The sequence below is a fragment of the Bos mutus genome, chromosome 7 (assembly GCF_027580195.1).
Source record: "Bos mutus isolate GX-2022 chromosome 7, NWIPB_WYAK_1.1, whole genome shotgun sequence".
NCBI classification, from domain to species: domain Eukaryota; kingdom Metazoa; phylum Chordata; class Mammalia; order Artiodactyla; family Bovidae; genus Bos; species Bos mutus.
In genome coordinates, this window is record NC_091623.1 from 34,792,510 (window position 1) to 34,811,756 (window position 19,247).

Genomic DNA, 19,247 nt, shown 5'->3' on the forward strand with positions numbered 1-19,247 from the left:
AAATCATATGACCTAAAAAAAAAAAATGAAAATCACACAGACTTTTCCTTTATTTATCCTTCTCCTATACAAATAACTATAGCAATACTATATGGAAAAGAATACAAATATTAAGATAGTGTCCAAAGAGTACAGGTTGACTCAACCTTGTCTAAATTTATAAGTAATGTGTAATCTCTTAGCTTCACTTTAAACTGGATTGACTTTGCAAGATTATATTATGACCTTGACATCCATTTGTTATTTTATAGTTATCTGTAACATTTTCATCTAGATTAATCAATATGCTACAACATTGACCCTTTTAAACTCAGTGTTCTGAGAATATTCACAGAGTTGTGCAGCCATTGGCAAAGTCTGTTTAGAACGCTCTTATCATCTCAAAAATAAACCCTATAACCAACAGCAGTCATTTCCCATTCCGGTCCCTCTCTACCCTACATTCATCTTTTGTCTCTATAGATTTGTTTATTCTGGATATGTCATATAAATGAAATCAATAACACATAATTTTATTGGGCTGGCTATTTTTACTTAGCCTAATGCTTTCAAGATTTATCTGTGTTGTAATCTGCATCAGAATTTTATTCCTTTTTGTTGCCAGATAATCTACCACCGTTTGTTTTTCACCTTTTGACCATCGTGAATAATGTTTCTGTAACACTAGTGCACACTTTTTGTGTGGACGTCTGTTTTCTGCCTTCTTTGGTTCACGCCTGAGAGTGGGATTTCCAGATCATATGCTAGTTCTGTTTAGAATCCTGAGGGGCTGTCAGCCTGACAGATTACAACGTGTACTATTTCTCACTCCAATGTCTTCATATTTTTACTAGCACTGTGTATCATCTGTCTTTTTTATTATAACTGTCCTAAGGCGGCAGTGCTGAGCATCTTTTCACGCGCATGTTGGATATTTGGGCTTCCCGCCTGCATGCAGGAGACCTGGGTGCGATCCCTGGGTTGGGAAGATCCCCTGGAGAAGGGAAAGGCTACCCACTCCAGAATTCTGGCCTGGAGAATCCCATGGACTGTATAGTCACAAAGAGTTGGACACGACTGAGTGATTTCCACTTTCACTTTTTTTCTTTCTATTGGATATTTGCACATATTTTTTGGAAGAAATGTCCTTTTAAATACTTTGCCAATGTTTTAATTTGTCTTTATGCTACTGATTTGTAAGAATTCTTTATGTATTCTAGATACAGGTCCCTGATCAGATATTCAATGTGCAAGTATTTTGTTTCACTCTATGGGTCATATTTTCATTTTCTTCATATGTAATCATAAATCATCCAATTTTTTTATCACGATTCTTGTGTTTTTGGTGTCCCTAATCTTTAAGTTCTCATTGTGTACCAGATATTGTGCTACGAGGCATTGTAATAAAGATGACTCAGAATAATATTTGGCTTCAAGGATTTCACAACCTATGAGTGTTATATTTAAAGAAATTGATATGCTATATGTGTATATTATATGAGCTATAAAAGAAAGGAAATAAAAAATAGAAAGGAAAAGAGATTGTTTTCCTTGCCTTTTTATTGTTTTTATTATTATTCATTTTTAAATTAACCTGAAATTTTAGAAGTATATACTAAAATCTTTATTAACTAATTTCTTCAACAGATATCTATTGAGTGCTACCATTGTGACAGATGTATATTATGTGTTGAATGTATCAGTGAATATAACAGAAAATATTCCTAGTTTATGGAGGTTGCATTTTATTGGAGAGAGAGGAGAGTAAACCAAAAAAAATAAAACAAGTAAATTATATTCTACTTTAGGAAGTGCTAAGGGGGGAAAAAAAATGGAGAAAGAGAGGTTGAAGGCATTAGGAGTCCCTGTGAGTAATGGGAAAGTTTCAGGTTGAAAAAGATTAATGTTATAAGTACCTTTTCGAAGGAGGAATTTGAAAGAGATGGAAGGGTTGGCCAAAAAAGGGTATCTGAGGGAGAGACAGGAGAATCTGAAGCAAAGAACTTAAAATAAGAACATCTGGGGAGCTGTAAAACAGGGGGAAAGAACAATGTTGGGGTGAACTAAGTAGAAAAAAGAGAGAGAGCCTTAGAGTTAATTGAGACAAACTGCAAAAGACCTTGTAGGTCATTGAAAGATGCAACTTTTTTTTTTCTTTTGATGATATGCATAGTTGCTGTGGGCTTTTGAACAGAGAACTAACACGCACTGTGTTAAAAGGACTGCTTTTACCGATGTGCTGATAACACACAGTGGGTGATGAAAATGGCAGGTCAGATAAGAGCATGATGGAAGCAAGGGAACATGTGAGAAGAAATCGATCGGAGAAGTGACCAACTCAGGTAAATGATTCAATGCTGAGAAGTTACAGGATGAAGTCCAAAGTTGGCCATTGGTCCTAGCAAACTGAGGTCCTAAGGACCTTGTCGAGAGCAGTTTCTGTGAAATGGTAGGGAACAAAGACTGACTAAAGTGAGTTTCAGAGAGAAAAGAGGAGAGAGACTGGAAAACTGGAAATACAGACAATTCTTTCAATAAGTAGTGTTGTACAGGAGAGCGTGAAATGGAACAGTGGGTGGAAGCAGGTTTCTGAATGTGTTAGTCACTGGGTTGTGTCTGACTCTGAATGGAAGCACAAATGGGAACAAAAGTAACTTTATTTACGACTTGTAAAATTCAGCATTTGCAAAAGTTCATATATTGACACAAAAGTGTTACAAATGCGACTAGACTAGAAATTTAATTTTTTGCTTACTGAAAATGCTGAGAGCCTTGGTGAACATTTAATTTTTTTGTTTTATTCTATATTGAGTGCTTTTTCCCTTTTCTTAATAATAGTATCATTTCACTGTGATGGTTTCCTCTTTGGTGTTTTACTTACTAATAATGCAGTGAAAATATTCTTCTTCTTTCTTAGGAAACAACATTGATTACTTTTTTCTGAAAAACACTGTCTGGATTTTAATTCACAATATCATGTCCCTGCTGAGTCTTAAAGAAACAAAAAGAAAGAAAAAGTTCTAAATGAAATTCTAAGAATCAGTAATCAGGCAATTGAAATCAATTTTTCAAACACATAAAAGGGAAGCCATCAATGTGTTTTGCAACTCTCGCAGACTCCAGACTGATATTGATTTCTTTATTGATTTTCTTAATATTTTCTGGGGAGTATTATGTGTGCATACTAAGGAACTGGCATTTTAATACCCTTCTTTGGGGAAAAATGTGTAAAAGTTTTTGTTCAAAAGAGATGCTAAATAATTGTACCACTTCAATATAAACCGGTGAAAAGTTGGCTGCTTTTGTTTATTGCATTGGATGTGTCTCCCAAGGCTAGTTTCCCAGAGTCATTTTAAAAAGGCAAATGCCTCTAGATTATTTACCTCCTTATAAGACTTTACAATGAGGTCTTCTAGGCACATGCCTCTCCTATTAAAATCTGATCATGATGTGCTAAAAAGTCAAGAAACGTCCTTTACTAACACACCACCAGGCATTTCTAAATAATAATCCTTTTAGGGCTTTAGCAGAATGGTTAGCAGGTCCACCTCAGAACTGTTTTGAAGAAGCCTACTAGACAAGAGACAGAAATGCAGCAGTTGGTCTTTCTCTTCATTCTTCTATTTTCCGTGCCTTCTTTTGGGGCTTGGAGATAACTAATGATGGTAAGTGAAGTGAAGTCAGAGTCACTCAGTCATGTCTGACTCTTTGCGACCCCATCGACTATACAGTCTATGGAATTCTCCAGGCAAGAATACTGGAGTGGGTAGCTTTTACCTTATTCAGGGGATCTTCCCAACCCAGGCATTGAACCCAGCTCTCCCACATTGCAGGCAGATACTTTACCAGCTGAGCCACCAGGGAAGCCCAGTGATGGTAAACAGAATGCCAAAAAATAGGCTGTCATATTTGTTTCTGAAGAATCTCTTTGACACTGACATACTTTCAAGGTCTTTTTTAATAAATATTTTTTTCATTTTCCTGTTTTCTCAAGATAATATAACATTAATAATATTTGTGAATATATAAAAAGTTTATTTAAAGACCATTAGATTGAATGTGATTAATTTGCTATATTATCATAATTTTAAAATATATAGTATGATTGAAAAAGCATTTTATTAATCCAAATATGTTCAAGTAAATGCAACTTTCCCCCAAATATTAGAAACGTAATTTTTATAGAATGTCACTTTATGAGTCAATATATGTATGTCTATGATAAACAGTGCATCTTAAGTAAACTAAAAAAGTTATCATAGATCTGTTTCAAATTTCAGCCAAGATAATGCTTGCAGATGATATAGTAGGTATATAATAAAACAGCTCATCAGTAATTTCTCACATGGAAAACAATTTTTAAAAATCATAAAGTAGATATGATGTTTTCAAAGTAAATAGAAATATGTAATTGTCATTTATTGTTTAAAATAGAAGGCTACCCTGTTATTCTAGACAAGACAGAAAATGCTGGAAAGGTAATCACCCTGGCTTCAGAGGTAACCTTCTTCATCAAATATGAAGGTGGATATGGCTTCTCTCTAACAGCATAAGAATTAAAGACTCCTCAAGAGCAAAATCAAAGAAAACAACCAAAAACCTCAGTTAGGGTCATTTCTACAAGCAATAATTTAGAAAAGATTATCTTTTTGATCATTTTCATTAAAGACCATACTGAAAAAATGATAGAATTTTGTTTGACAAAGACATGCCATAATTACTATGCTACATTCTTTTCAAAATGAAAATCTGTTTCTAAATTGTGAAGAAAAGTGGGTGATATTGCTAGGTGTTTTTCTTTTTGATTCCTAATCTCTTCACATAAAGAAAATATATTGTGCAAAGGATGAGAAATAGTAAACTAGTTTAGAAAGAGAAGAGGTTTTGTATGTCCCAAGATTGTACTTATATTTCTCACTCATAATCCTGGGGAAGTAGACACAGACTTTCTAAAAAAAGATTGAAAAATGTTTATTATTTTCTTTTGTTAATGTGCATATGTTAGCATTTTATATTTAAATATTAAGGCTATTTAGTTCCAGTTGAATATTCAGAAGATTACTATATAACAATGCCACAGCCCTTATATGGTTCTAAGTTAAAAGACTTAAGTTAAACGATGACTCGCTCTACATAAGAAACAAGAACCCACTTCACTATTGTATTACTCCTGTAGAGAAAATAAATGATAGAATAGTATCTGAACTCACACAAGTGATACTTACACAGTTGAAATGATATATTTTGTTTGTTTAGTTTTCAGCATTTAAAATCAGCTAATTTAGGAACACGGAATATGCAGTTACCATTACAATGAAAAATGTAAATATGAAAACCTCACCAAGATTTTATTTTCACCTTTGTGTAAAGTTCACTAAAAAAAAAAAAAAAACGGCCACCTTGGAACGTAGATGCAAGCAGAAAGAAGAATAAGAAATGAAAACGGGAATGTCTTCAGCTTCAGAAAGGAGAGGTGCACACATGTAGCCTCTGACCAGTCTTGGAGAGACGTGTAGACGCAGCACTAAGGACGATGGAGGCAGTGGGTAGGTCTACAATGGCAGTTGGCGAAAGAGGCAGCCAATGGGGACTTGGATGAGGGTTCAAAACAGATAGGACTTTTAATTACAAGCTTTCGCGTATTATTTTAACTACACAACGAAGTTGTAGCTGTTAAATAATATACTGTATGAGAGCAGGCATTTTTCATGTGGTTTTCCTGAGTCCAAAATGTTGTTAGCACTAGTAGGTCCTCAATGCATACATGTTGAGCTAAATGATTTTGGAAGAATTTCCATTATTTAACACTAGCCATAGGTTCAAAACCTGTCTCAGTCAGTCACAAGGTCTTGGAGGAGCTGCTGAAATTTTAATTTAGGTATTGTTTATGTGTGATTTTTTTTTTTTTAGGACAGTGGTAGACTTCAGTACTTATGACAGAGACAATTGGCTTATAAAACCTAAAATATTTACTGTCTGGTCATGTACAGGGAAAGTTTGCTGACCTCTGCCCTAGAGCAAGATAAACAAAGAAATAAAGGAGAGTTCCTATCTCCCCAGGCATGTGCGGGGAAGCCACATACCTCTGCAGAAATGTTCAAACTGAAAGATGTTAATTTGTCACAGGCCTGGTTCAAGCCTCAGGGTGGACTGCAGGATCCCAGGCTACCGTGACATCCATAATTAGCACACTCAGGTCACCCCACAGATAGAGCAAAATTTCAGGTCATATGAAAATGTGGTTTCCAGGGACAAAATGGAGTGGCAAGTAAAGAGCTTGGGGGTTCTCCTCTGGTTTTGCCTAATTTGGGAGCTTTACCCATCACTGGTCTTAGATCCTGGGATGTTGAAAGCAGTCACACGAAGGGTAGAGGTGGTCGTTGATAAAGACTTGAGATTGTGTCGAGTATGGAAATAGCTTTATGGTTTTTTGAGAAGTCAGGTAAAAGCAATGAAGAGTAGTGAGGAAAATAAATAGTAAAATAGTATCAAGTGACTTCATGATAGACTAATACAAAATTTGAAAGAAAATAGTTTATTTATCATGTATGGATGTGAGAGTTGGACTATAAAGAAAGCTGAGCACCGAAAAATTGATGCTTTTGAACTGTGGTGTTGGAGAAAACTCTTGAGACTCCCTTGGACTGCAAGGAGATCCAACCAGACTATCCTAAAGGAAATCAGTCCTGGATGTTCATTGGAAGGACTGATGTTGAAGCTGAAACTCCAATACTTTGGCTACCTGAAGCGAAGAACTAACTCATTGGAAAAGACCCTTATGTTGGGAAAGATTGAGGGCAGGAGGAGAAGGGGATGACAGAGGATGAATGGAGTTGGTGATGGACAGGGAGGCCTGGCATGCTGTAGTCCATGGGGTTGCAAAGAGTCGGATGTGACTGGGTGACTGAACTTAACTGACCTGAACTGAAAAATAAAGTGCCACACAAAAAGCATTTGCAAATTGTGTATAAATTGAATGTACATGTGAACTTGCATTTTTTTCTATGGGAAGAGTTATAGTATCAATGGCTCTGCTCTACTAGTAGGTGGATATATAGATCAATTTTAATCAGGCTAGCAAAGCAATAACACTTTTATTTTAGAATAATAAGAAAGCAACTTATGCACCCAAAATTGTGCTCATCTTGTAAAACAGTCATTCCAAATTTTGGAGATGTTAGCAAGTTAAAGATGTTTTCCAACACACTATTTTGTGGCACACAAGCTTGTTGATTTTGACTGACACATTAAATGACATACATTTAAGTTCCTCCTAACGGCATCCTGATCACTGGAGACCTCATAAGACCATGATATTTCAAATATTTTTGCATTCTAAAAGTTAGCATTTAAACTTGATTAAAAAGTAGTTTTATAAAGTGATCCCAGACGTGACTACTCCTCCAGTTCTGTCATTTCTCACCCCCTTCTCTGCTCTCTTTCTTAGCCCAAATCACTTAGTGTTTCAAGCCACATCCTGTTCAATCCTGTGCATCCCACTGCAAGGGCACATAGTAAGTGCACTGAGCTAGCTTTGTGAAGTTGCTAACTTCTGGGACCTCCAGTCTTCTCCAGACCCAGTGTTACAGTCATACACAATAGGTACTAGTAGTTGATGACTAAATGTATGGTTTGATTACAACAACAAAACTCACCCCCAATCATCCTTTCATGTATTCATTCACTGTACATCCTACAATTCAACTGTGCTTTTCACAGTGTTTGAAACTAAAGGAGAAAGGAAAGCCACTGAAACTATATCTCGCTTTTGAGTGATAGTTGATCATTTCCAAAGTGCTTAAAAGCAGATGCATTTAATCCTCACACCAGCAATAATAGGAATTATCATCCCCTGTTTTAAAAATATGGAAACTGTAAACCAGTGAGGCCAAATAACTTGCCCAAGGTCACAAAACTAGAAAGTGCTAGCACTGGGATCTAAGCCAAGGTCTTTTGATTTTCTTCCAAAAGTCTTTCCATTATGTGTGGATATGTGCCAAACTGAACTGAATACTGTGAGAGAAAATGCTTGTAGCTGGATAATTTGTATTTGTAATTTGAGATTCACTTGTAGTTTAATAACATTGCATGATTGCTGGAGAGAAAGACATGGTGAAGTGGGTAGGTCCTACAGGAAAAGGGCAGACTCAATAACTGTGATTCCAGGGGGCACAGCTCTTCTGCCGAAACTATAATTTCCCTAGATGATGACATTAGAAGTTTATTCAGCTGAGAAAGTGATGGCCTTGGGAAACTTCTCTAAAGAGATACCTTGAGTTTTATTCTCCTCATCACACAATTAATACTCTTTTCTGAAATCCAGTATGCAGTTTTCGAAAGCAAGTCTGAAGTTGCTGAAACTTTGCAAAGGATTCCTATTAGTGTTAATGCGGTTTGTGTTTGGTGCATTTCTTATTTGTTTTTCTATTTCCACCATTCTCGGCAGGACAATTTTTCTCTGTGAACAGAAGATGTTTACAGAAAATCTTATTTTGGAAAAGTCACAGATTTAGCTATGTGCAAGAAAAAAAAAAAGTATCACAGTATCATCTTTTGTTTGAAGACATAAGCCTTTGTAAAATAACAAACAAACAAACAAACAAACAAAAAGCCCAGGAAAACAAAGAATAGGTAAACAGATAAATGGAACCTGGAAGTGGTTAGCATAAGACTGTGTGAACATTTTAAATAAATTTTAAAACAGTGATAAAACAGCATGACATACAGGATCTCAGCTAGGCTGAGACTGAGGATATCTGTATTGTTTCCAAAACTGTTAATCACTTTACGACTCTGAGTACTTTGTCTTGGTTACCCATGATAAAGCATTGTTCAGCTAATGATAATCTAACTGGCCAGGGATACAAAAAATGTGATTCAGCTAACATTGGATTGGGGCTTGTGACAGGAGTCTGTTTCTCAGGAACTATGTAATGGAAATGTCTGTTGCAAAGCCCTAATCAACATTTGAAACTTATCTACTTTGCTTCTCAGGCTCATGGAGTCACTACATTTCTACTACGTTTTTTAATAAGTTGAAGCCTACTAGCTAGGTGCTGGTCGTCTGTGGAGAGAAGTTGGTAGTCCTCCATAAAGAAGCAAGTTATAATCAGGAAGGTCCAGACTCTGGCGACAGACAAACTGAGCTTGATTGCCAGCTAGCTGCTTTGTTTGTCCTCTTTACTTTGGTTTAGTGACTAAATCAGACCTTTGGTTTTCCCACCTGTAGTAGTAATATTGCAAGTGGAAAGTATTTAGTCACTCAGTTGTATCCAACTCTTTGCAACCCCATGAACTAAGGTCTGCTAAGTTCCTCTGTCCTTGGAATTCTCCAGGCAAGGATACTAGACTAGGTAGCCATTCCCTTCTCCAGGGGATCTTCCCCAAACTGTCATTGAACCTGGGTCCTGTGCATTGCAGACAAATTCTTTACCAACTGAGCCACCAGGGAAGTCCATTAGTGGTATTAACAATAACAATAACATTGACAGTATTAATCTTTAACATATTTTCAGCACTTATTATCTGCAGGGCATTGTTCTAATTTCTTGTCATGTTATTCAATTTAAATATTGCAGCAACTCTTGGAGGCAGGTACTATTATTATCACCTTGTACAGAAGAGGTAATTGTTGCAGAGTTGGCTATCATGAATGACCTGAGTCATATTACTAGGAACTGAAGGAGGCAGGATTTATACCAAAGTACCTCAGATATGCAGATGACACCACCTTTATGGCAGAAAGTGAAGAGGAACTAAAAAGCCTCTTGATGAAAGTGAAAGAGGAGAGTGAAAAGTTGGCTTAAAGCTCAACATTCAGAAAACGAAGGTCGTGGCATCTGGTCCCATCACTTCGTGGGAAATAGATGGGGAAACAGTGGAAACAGCGTCAGACTTTATTTTTCTGGGCTCCAAAATCACTGCAGATGGTGATTGCAGCCATGAAATTAAAAGACACTTAATTCTTGGAAGGAAAGTCATGACCAACCTTGACAGCATATTAAAAAGCAGAGACATTACTTTGCCAACAAAGGTCCATCTAATCAAGGCTATGGTTTTTCCAGTAGTCATGTATGGATGTGAGAGTTGGACTGTGAAGAAAGCTGAGTGCCAAAGAATTGATACTTTTGAAGTGTGGTGTTGGAGAAGACTCTTGAGAGTCCCTTGGACTGCAAGGAGATCCAACCAGTCCATCCTGAAGGAGATCAGTCCTGGGTGTTCACTGGAAGGACTGATGCTGAAGCTGAAACTCCAGTACTTTGGCCACCTCATGTGAAGAGTTGACTCACTAGAAAAGACTGATGCTGGGAGGGATTGGGGGCAGGAGGAGAAGGGGATGACAGAAGATGAGATGGCTCAATGGCATCACCGACTCAATGGACGTGAGTCTGAGTGAACTCCGGGAGTTGGTGATGGACAGGGAGGCCTGGCGTGCTGCAGTTCGTGGGGTTGCAAAGAATCGGACATGACTGAGCAACTGAACTGAACTGAGTCACCCTCAAGAGCGTATGTACTGAATCACTACACCATGATACTTTCTGTCAATATCTATTTGTTTTTCTGCAAATGGATTTAATAAAATCTCTTGCTCTTTTATAAAGATTAAGTGACTCAGTTACTGTATTTAGAAAAATGCCTAGCATATAGTAGGACTTTATAAATGTTTGTTAAATATAATAAATGAAATTAAAAAAAAACACCCAATGGCAGAGCTGGCAATTGGTGAAACAGAATTCTTACCTACTTAGTGTAAATCCAGATCCTTCACTCTCCACCATTACAACATTCTGTCTCCTGATATTGCTTCTAATTAGAACTGCCTCGCACAGATAGGTGACATTATAACTGATATCTGTGGATTCCTGGTACACAGAAAGGAGTTAATGAATAACAGCATTTATTGTTGCTCTTCCCAGCATATCATAATTGACTTGAGAGAGGTATAGTTTTGATTACTTAAAATAATGATATCGATTGACCCTTTCCTGTGCACCAGGGCCTCTACTGAGACCCTTCATAATTCATTTAATTCTCACCAGCTACATCGCAAAAGTACTGTCTCTCACAGCAAACTCAGGAAGGCACAGACAACTTAATGAACTTGTCCAAGTTGCCAGGGTTTGTGAATGGAAGAAAAGGATATGAACGCAGACTTGCTGGCAACAAAGTTTGCCCTGTATCCCGTTCACTGTAGCACTGTTTCACTCTTGTGGAATTTATTCAGACAACACAATTTGGTAGAAAGCTCTAGACCATGAATTTTAGATTTGGTTCTGCCATTAAAGGCCTCTGTAACTTTAAACATATGACAGCCTTTTTCCATCACTCTCATCTGTAAAATTAAAATCGTTGAACTAGATAAAGTTGTCATTTATTCTTTTTTCATTTGTTCATGCAAGAAATATGTTTTGAGTGTCTGCTATGTGCTAGATGCAGTGCTAAATTTTACCTCACCAAGATATCTATGCAAAGAATTCACACTTCTGTTAGACCAGCAGTTCAGAATCTTTCTTTTAAGAATATATATTGAAATAAAAACTCCTTGGGGGAATCTGACTTCCAAACATTATTATCAGTTTACCCTGCTGTTACCATCAGTATTGAAAGTCGAGTACAGACTATTGACTGTTCATTTAGAATTTTTAATAACAAATACCCCACAGTCTTCTCTGTACACTGTTCTTAAAGATGTGATTGTTTAGTACATCTTGGGGAAAACTTAAATTAACATGGTTATAGTTTAATGGCTTCTGTGTGCTGATCTGATAGTACCTGGCTTTCTGTTCATTTACAGTGTACTCGTACAAGCTTGAGTCAATAACCATTTTGAGTGCTCCTAAATTCTAGGTATTTTTGACTTTATGTAGTTGCATTTTTTAACTTCATATTTGCTCAGTTTGTTTTATATATGAGCCTTTAACAGTGTTCAGTGATAAAATAAGATATACATGTGTCTGCTTGCATGTTCAACCCTGAACAGACTTAAGAAGTGTGATAAGTTTGATCTTCCTCCCATCTACAGATAGCATTTGTGAAGTTCTGCCTCACCAGATTAAGAATTATTTAATAGGTATTTTAAAAAAGTTAACTATTAATATATTGTCTATATTTTGTAAATGTATTATATTTGTATGTATACATATATATGACTCGGAGAAGGCAATGGCACCCTACTCCAGTACTCTTGCCTGGAAAATCCCATGGACAGAGGAGCCTGGTGGGCTGCAGTCCACAGGGTCGCAAAGAGTCGGACACGACTGAGCGACTTCCAATTTCACTTTCCACTTTCATGCATTGAAGAAGGAAATGGCAACCCACTCCAGTGTTCTTGCCTGGAGAATCCCAGGGGATGGGGGAGCCTGGTGGGCTGCCGTCTATGGGGTTGCACAGAGTCGGACACGACTGAAGAGACTTAGCAGCAGCAGCAGCAGCAGCATATATATGACTAAATGTTTTGATGATTACTAATTTAGAAATGATTTTTTGTTTTAGTTTCAGGTGGACAGCAAAGTGATTTGCTCTTATGTGTGTGTGTGTGTATGTGTGTGTGTATATATATATATATATATTTCTGATTATTCTCCATTACAGGTTATTATAAGATATTGAGTATAGTTAACTGTTGCATACATAAATCTTTGTTGTTCATCTATTATATGTATAGTATTTGTATCTGTTAATCTCCTACTCCTAACTTATCCCTTCCCCCTTCATTTTCTCCATTGTAAACATATTTGTTTTCTTTGTGAGTGTGCTTCTGATTTTTATATTTGTAAAGTTTTTGGCGAATATGTATTATATCTTTAGATTCCACATGTAAGTGATATCATGTAATATGTCGCTTTCTCTGTATGACTTACTTCACTTAGTATGATGATCTCTAGGTTCATTCATATTGTTACAAATGGTAATATTCCTTCATTCTATGGCTGAATAATATTCAACTGTGTGTATATATAGCACATCTTCTTAGGCTGATCATCCACTGGTGGGTACTCGGGTTAGTTCTATGTCTTGCCAATGGAGTAATGCAGTTATGAACTTGTGACACACATATCTTTGTGAATTATAGTTTTCATCATTTCTGGGCTTTCCTGGTGGCTCAGATGGAAAAGAATCTGCCTGCAATGTAGGAGACCTGGGTTTGATCCCTGGATCGGAGAGACCCCACTCTAGGATTCTTGTCTGGAGAATCCCATGGACAGAGGAGCCTGGCAGGCTACAGTCCATGGGGTCACAAAGAGTCAGACATGACTAAGTGACCAACACTTTCACTTCACTTTTCATCTTTTCTGAATATATGCCCAGGAGTGGGATTGGCAGATCATATAGTGGTTCTGTTTTTAGTTTTTTAACGAATCTCCGTAAGGTTTTCCATGGTGGCTTCCAGCTTACATTCCACAACAGTGTGGGAGGCTTCCCTTTTCTCCACATCTTCTCCAGCATTTATTATTTGTAGACATTTTTATGGTAGCCATTTTAACCTACATAAGGTGATACCTCATTGTAGTTTTGATTTGCATTGCTCTAGTTATTAACAGAGAGTCAGACACAACTGAGCGACTCAGCAGAGTACAGTAATTAACAATATTGAGTATATTTTCATGTCCCTGTTAGCCATCTGCGTATCTTTGAAAAAAGGTCTATTTAGGTCTTTGGCCCATATTTTGATTTTTTTCTTTTTGACATTGAGTTGTGTGAGCTCTTTGTATATTTTGAATATTAATTCTTTGTTGGTCACATTGTTTGCAAATATTTTCTCAAGGTTGATAGGTTGTCTTTTTGTTTCATTGATTTGGTCTCATCTGTTTATTTTTGCTTTTATTTCCTTTGCCTTTGGGGACTGATCTAAGAAATATTGCTTTGATTTATGTCAGAAAATGTTTTGCTTATGTTCTCTTCTAGGAATTTTATGGTGTTGTGTCTTATATTTAGGTCTTTAAACAATTTGAATTTATTTTTTATATGGTGTGAAGAGCTGTTCTAACTGTACTGATTTACATGTAGCTGTCCAACTTTTCCAGCATCACATGTTGAAGAGACTCTCTTTTCTCCCTTTTGTTAATATATCCTGGCCTCCTTTGTTATAGATTAATTGACTATATGAATGTGGGCTTATTTCTAGGCTCTCTGCTCTGTTCCATTTATCTGTTTGTCTGTTTTTGTGCCAATACAATGCTGTTCTGATTACTGTAGCTTTGTAGTATAGTCTTAAGTCTGGAAGGGTTATGCCCCCAGCTTTGTTCTTTCCCCCAGAATTGCTTTGGCAATTCTGGGTCTTTTTGTGTTTCCATATAAATTTGGGAATTTTTTACCCTCTTTGTTGTTGTTATTCAGTTGCTAAGTCATATCTGACTCTTTGCGACCCCATGGACAGCAGCACACCAGGCTTCTCTGTCTTTCACCATCTCCTGGAGTTTGCTCAAACTCATGTCCATTGAGTCAGTCATGCCCTCCAAATATCTCATCCTCTGTCGACCCCCTGTCTTCCTGCCCTCAATCTTTCCCAGCATCAGGGTCTTTTCCAATGAATCAACTCTTTTCTGAAAAATATCATAGGCATTTTGATAGGGATCTTATTAAACCTGTAGGTTGCATTGGGTAGTATGACCATTTTAACATTCCTCATTCTTTCAATTCAAGAACATGGGTATCTTTCCATTTTTTTTGAATCATCTTCAGGTTACTTTATCAGAATTTTGTGGTTTTCAGTGGCTAGGCCATTTACTTCCTTGGCTAAGTTGATTCCTAGGTATTTTATTCATTTGACTCAGTTTTAATTGAGATTTTTAAAAGAACTTTTGTCTGATATGAGTATATTTCTACCCCTACTGTCTTATAGTTTCCATTTGCATGAAATATCTATTTCCACCCACTCACTTTCAATCTGTGTGTGTCTTTTGCCCAGAAATGGGTCTCTTGTATGCAGCACATTGTATGAACTTAAAAAAAAAAAAATCCAATCTGCTACTATCTTTTGATCAGAGCACTTAGCTCATTGACATTTAAAACAACTATTGATAGGCTTCTGTCATAGTTCAGTTGGTAAAGAATCTGCCTGCAATGCAGGAGACCCCCGGTTCGATTCCTGGGTCAGGAAGATCCCCTGGAGAAGGGATAGGCTACCCACTCCAGTATTTTTGGGCTTCCCTTGTGGCTCAGCTGGTAAAGAATCTCCCTGCAGTGTGGGAGACCTGGGTTTCATCCCTGGGTTGGGAAGATCCCCTGGAGAAGGGAAAGGCTACTCCCTCCAGTATTCTGGCCTGGAGAACTTCAGGGACTATACAGTCCATGAGGTTGTAAAGAGTCAGACAGGACTTAGTGACTTTTACTTTCACTTCATGTACTTATGACTATTTTCAACTTTGTTTTATAGTTGATCTTGTAGTTCTTCTTTGTTCATTTCTTCTTTTTGTTTTTCCTTTTGTGGTTTGTAGGTTTTCTTTTGTATTGGGTTAGCCGAAAGATTCATTTGGAATTTTCCCTTACATCGTACAGAAAAACCCAAACTAACTTTTTGGCCAATGCAATGTTATCATGATTTTTTTCCCTGTTATTATTAAAATGAATCTTTTGTATATTTTTGATTTGTGGTTACCTTGGGCTTCAAGACTGTTGACGCATAAATACATATACTCCTTTTAAACAGGTAGTCATATAAATTCAAAAACATTTATAAAGGTCTACATCATTATTGTCCCCTGCCTCACATTTTGTGATTTTGATGTCTTATTTTATATCTTCATATTTATCCTTTTGCTATTAATTTAGTTACATTCACTTTTACAAAATTTTTTAAAATTCTTTTTTAGTCTACATATGACTTAAGTGATCTTCAACACTTTTATATATGTTTCTTTCCTATTTAGAGAATATCTTTCAATATTTCTCTTAGTATCAGTTTTGTATTGCTATATCCTTTTAATTTTTGCTTGTCTGAGAAATTCTTTACTTTTCTTTCTATTCTAAATGATAATCTTGCTGGGTAGAGTATCTTAGGTTACAGGTTTTTCTATCTCAGAACTTTGAGCCCATTATGGCATTCCCTTATAGTCTCTAAATTTTCTGCAGAGAAAACAGCTGATAACTTTATGTGGATTCCCTTTGCAAAGCATAATAATTGCAAAGGATGGTGGCAATGATATGGACTACTTTGGAAAACTTGACCTTCAGATGTAGCAACTGAAATGAATGAATCAGTCTGTGATAATATACACATTTTGGTGAGGAGTCATGTATTCACTCAATTCTGCACTGATATTTCTTTCCTACGTGAGACCTACTTAATGTAGGATCACATTATCATATGTACCTGAATTTTCTTTATTCAAACTCTCATGAAATAAAATTTACAAAAGAATGCTTTAGAAATAAGAGTAAGTGAAATTTTTATAGCTGAAGCAAACAGTCAATCTTAAATTGATGTAAAATATTGGATTAATTCAAGAAAAGACAACTTCTAGTTAATGAGTCTTATATTTATTCCCCTGAGGAAACAAAGATTTATTAATTATCCTCCACCATTCTGACCATGAAACAACAGACACAACAACATTTTAATTAGGATAAAAGCTTTGCTTCTTTTTTTATGCTGCTTTTTATGAATTCTAGCAGATGTCCTTTTTTCATTCAGTATAAGCTGATGACTGATATGAAATATATAGTTTTTATATTAAATGATGGAGAACTGTCATAGTCCCGAGAATGCAAGTGACAAAATAAAATAAAAACAAACACACAAATGTGCTCTTGCTGGTTCAAACAACGAATGCAGTTGAACAAACTTGATGCGTATCCAAGCAATGGCAAATGCCTCCATCAGAGCCTGTAAGAATAATCATGAATGACTGTTATAGAAGAAGTCATTTCAATGATGTTTTGTGAAACCTGAAGACATTTTTTTGTTTGTGTTTGATTGTTTGAAAAAATCACACACAAATGTTTGCCATGGGCTTTTGAATGATTAAAATTTTAGAAATCTTTCTTTTTTTTCTGTTTATTTATTTTAATTTAAATTTATTTATTTTAATTAGAGTCTAATTACTTTACAATATTTTATTGATTTTGCCATACATCAACATGAATCCACCACAGGTGTACACGTGTTCCCAACCCTGAACCCCCTCCCACCTCCCTCCCCATACCATCCCTCTGGGTCATCCCAGTGCACCAGCCCCAAGCATCCTGTATCCTGCATCAAACCTGGACTGGTTGCATTGAAACATATATAATATCATATAAGAAATCTAACTTTCTGCAGTAAGTGGACCGAAGTCCTTCATAAAGCACATGTTCTCATATTCTCTCTTAAGGTATATTTAGATAAACTAAATCAGACTGGAAAGAAGGTCAAGGATAGGTCTTTAAAAGGAAAGAAGCAAGAAGAAAGAAGCTGAAAGAACTTATGTACAAAGAATAATATCTATCCTAGTGATATTTAATAATTTATGTTTGATAATCTTATTTCTTATTCTGAGAAAATATGAGATAACTTGCAATTTAACATCTCTTCCTTTATTTTTCCAGAGAAAAAAAAACATTGGTTCCCAAGTTGATAAGATGGAGAAATGGGAGTAGAGGCTTCGTTGATAGCTCAGTTGGTAAAATTCTGCCTGAAGTGCAGGAGACCCTGGTTTGATTCCTGGGTCAGGAAGATCCGCTGGAGAAGGGATAGGCTACCCATGCCAGGGATCTTGGCCTTCGCTGGTGACTCAGCTGGTGAAGAATCTGCCTGCAATGTAGGGGAACGGGGCTCGATCCCTGGGTTGGAAAGATTCCCTGGAGAAGGGAAAGGCTACCAACTCCAGTATTCTGGTCTGGAGAATTCCATGGTCAGTATAGTCCATGGGGTCACAAAGAGTCAGACACGACTGAGCGACTTTCACTTTCTTTTTCAGATTACACTTGCTATCCAACAACCAGAGTAGGTGACATTTTAAAATTTTCCCAGGTGATTTTTGATATGCAGTATTTCCACCTCCATCACTAATAAAGGAGTAGAGTTAATGGATGTTACCCTCTGTAAATAAAACATGATTTAGTTTTCTGGCACTGTAATTAAAAGGAAAACATGTCTTTGCAAACTCATTTCAAAGACTCACCTTTAGAGAGGTAATTGTTAGATGAGTTTGTGTCTAAGGAATATTATATTATAGCAATGGGTTTATGATTTGCCATAGATATAAAAATCTTTTCATGACACATGCAATGTGTAAAAAAATTTCAGGCTACAATCTCAGGTATATAAGACATTAGATTCTTTACTTTTGCATTAAATAAACCAATATTTATTTTGGAGGTTCCAATATTTCATGACAAAATTAAATCTCAGTTAAATCATTTCTAACTTAATTACTGGATATATTTGCTTAAGATCCTTTGGAGTAATATAATGATATTTGGGTTATAGAGACACACACAGTTACTGTCATCATATAACAAAACTTGCACCTTGCCCTCCATTGTCATCTTTTTCAGGGAATTTTACTGTGGTTCCTTGTTAACTTCAACGCATATTAAAGTCTAGTTTTCTCAACTACTTTTGAACACCTTTCTGTATTCCTTTATGAAAAACTTTATATGGTTGTCTGTAAGGCACTTTACACCTTTCATTTCAGTCCAGGAAAAGGCAAAGGCATTCTCCTCAAGACATTTTTCTTTTCTCAATACCATGGTATAATGAGTGAAAGCTCTGGGATACCAACTCAGTCTTATCAGCCATTTCTATACCAGACTCAAGAAGGTCTTGTTAGGTTGAGTTCATCATTTAGGCTTTATGTGGGAAATGGGGCGCAATATCTCTCTGCTTTTGTATCTTTTAAACTATCCGGAATGTCCAGTATGCCTTTCAACACTGTGTATACATTTCTACCTTTCTTTCTATCAAGCTCATTTTTTTTTTTCTGGATTAGTTTCAAAATCCCAAGCCGAATATTGACTCCTCTGTAGCTCTCTGCCTTTCTTCTGTAATATTCCTGCTACAAAGCAGAGGCTTTCATAAGTTTCATGTGCTCAAATAGAAAAGAGTTATTTATGAAAAGGAAATCTGAGCAGAAATGTCACTTAGTAGCTTCAAGTAAAATCTCACATCTATGTACTGGATTTTTTCTTGGAATTAAAAAGTCATTGAAGTCAAATTAATGTACAATATTATATAATTTATAGGTGTACAGTAGAGTGTTTCACAAGTTTTAAAGATTATACTCTATATTCCCTGTGTTGTACAATATATCCTTGTAGCTTATTTTAAGCATAATAGTTTGTACTCC